The following is a 2,300-nucleotide window of genomic DNA, read 5'->3' as shown; positions in this document are numbered from 1 at the left end:
GAGCTAGGATTACAGGCCTGAGCCACCGCGCCCGGCCTAGCAGCTATCTTCTTTAACAGCGTGCTTAACAAGCACGCCTATGTCGTCCGTCCCCCGGCTCCTTCTCCCTAAATTAAAAAAAAAAAGAAAACCTACAAAAACTACTTATTCACTAACATTCAACTGTACACACTACAGCAGAGATCCACACGGATAGAACGCCCTACGGAGGTCACCAGGGAACGCCTCCAGACCCCCTGAAAGAAGGCGGGGCCGCAAACTCTCAGATCTCATTCTCTCTCACGCGGTCGTCGCCCTAACCAATTCTCGCGAGATTTCAAGCAACTCCGCTTCTACGCACTACACGATATTGAGAATTGAGGCGCCAGGAGAGGGGGAGGGGAAGAGGGGAGACGGTGCAAACGGCGTGGCCGCCATCTTGTTTGTGCCCCCGCTTTGCGCGCGCTCCGTTGTCCGTGACGCACGTTTCCCCCTCCCCTCTGCCGTGCCCGGGCCTCTGCATTGCCCGACTCCGCAGGAGCGCGGGGGCGGCTCCTGTTCTTCCCTGGACTTCTGAGCAGAGGCGTGTGAGTGTGCGGGAGCTTCTGTGGGCAGGAGGGTGAGAGGGGAGCGGCGGCGGGGGGAGGGGCAGAGCTTCCCGCCTTCGGCGGAGACCTCACTTCCCTCTCGCGGCCGCTGCTGTAGTTCGGTCCGGCCTGCCCGCCGCCATGTTATGTTCTCGCGGGGCCCGCCGCTGTCGCCGCCGCCGTGCTCGTGGGGTCCGTGCGCCTAGTCGGCCCGGCCCGCGGGCTTTCTCCCATTGGCGGAAGGCGACGGCGGGGGGGCTCGCTCGTGATTGGTCGGTGGCGGGGAGGCCGCGGACCTGGCACCTTATTGGTCGCGCCGGCTCCGGCCTTGGGGGTGATGAAGGAATCGGAGGCTGTGGGGTTAAGCGCGTGTTGGGCTTGGGCAGCTGGGGCAGTGACCCCTTACCGCGCAGGCATGGGGTGGAGGCTGGGGGCGAGCCTTAAGGGAGGAAAAGAGGGTGATGGCCTGGCTGGTGCTTTGGGGGTAGCCTGGGGTATGGCTCGGAATGGGGGACACTCCTAGTTTCGGAGGTGACCTCTCTGGTACATGCACAGCCCAAATGAGGGTGTGCAAGCCCCTGGGGTCCCAGGCATGGAAACACCGAAACCCGAGTTACAGGCTGAAAAAGTCTTCGAGATCCAGGGGTGCTAGATTGGAATGTGACCCAGTTTGAGAATGATCCTGAAGTCCATGGTCTGAGTGCATGGTATAGGAAGAAAGGCATCAGGGCTGGGGACACATTTGAACGATAGAATCAGATCAGAGATTTTGCTGGAGAGTGCGAACATTTAAAAACTGAGCCTTTGGTGAAGCCCTGGAGTCCAAAGTTACCTGACCTGTCATGTGATGTGAGGAGCAGGTAAACAGAGGGATCCTACTGGATAGGTGTGCCCGGTCTTAATTAACTGAATGCCAAGCCTAGGAGGCACAGCATTAAGAAGTGTCAGATCTAATATGAGAAAATGCGATATAGGAAGCAGTTTTGGGAACATTTCTGGCTTGGGAAGTATATTAGGAGAGCAGTTGTAGATTGAGTCTCAGGACCGTGCAGTCAGTTTTGAGATGTTATATATGAAATTCTCTGTTATAGGAGGAATACAAGTCATGGCTGAATTTCCAAAACTACATTTCTAGCAAATGTTAGGTACTTAGCAGTTATGTGTTGAATGAATATTGTTAAGTTCACCTCTAAGAGAAAGGTGGCTACCCAGATTTTCCGGATTTTGGCTCGTTTATATCCTTGTATATGTGCCTAAAAATACACCCGTTCTCATATGCACTTTTAATTTTTTTAAAAAATAAGCAGCTCCAGAGAGAGAGGGAGAGTCCTGGTAACACCGTGAAGCCTCTGGGTCCAGTTATGCCCGAAGGTAGCTTGAATTTTCCATTTATGTAAACCAATAAATTCTGGTTTTTTACTTGAACTTGAGGTAGATTTCTGTCACTAAAGCTAAAAAGTTCTGACTAATACAGCCTCCACTTAATGTTTTTCCACAGTGTCAAATCTATTCTTTGTTGCCTCCAATAAAGATTTTAATTCCATCAAAAAATAAATAAATACACTCTGGGAGGCCGAGGCTGGCGTTTCGTTTGAGCTCAGGAGTTCGAGACCAGCCTGAGCAAGAGCGAGACCCCCGTCTCTACTAAAAATAGAAAGAAATTGGCCAAACAACTAAAAATAGAAAAAATTAGCTGGGCGTGGTGGCGCGTGCCTGTAGTCCCAGCTACCTGGG

The 2,300-nt window shown here is 52.7% G+C and overlaps 1 protein-coding gene across 1 annotated transcript in view; it reads left to right on the top strand.

Moving 5' to 3' along the window:
• Window positions 1-392: 392 nt before the first annotated feature.
• NFYC (nuclear transcription factor Y, gamma) overlaps window positions 393-2,300 on the top strand; it is a 73,757-nt gene continuing 71,849 nt past the window's right edge. Inside the window, exon 1 of the mRNA XM_012646746.1 lies at window positions 393-566. The gene's annotated coding sequence lies outside the window, so the exon portion shown is untranslated. The remainder of the gene's footprint in view (window positions 567-2,300) is intronic.

Source organism: Propithecus coquereli, unplaced genomic scaffold (genome assembly GCF_000956105.1).
Source record: "Propithecus coquereli isolate 6110/MARCELLA unplaced genomic scaffold, Pcoq_1.0 Scaffold249, whole genome shotgun sequence".
Classification (NCBI taxonomy): Eukaryota; Metazoa; Chordata; class Mammalia; order Primates; family Indriidae; genus Propithecus; species Propithecus coquereli.
Note: the sequence above shows the minus strand (reverse complement) of the source record. Positions and strands in the feature narration are given on the sequence as shown.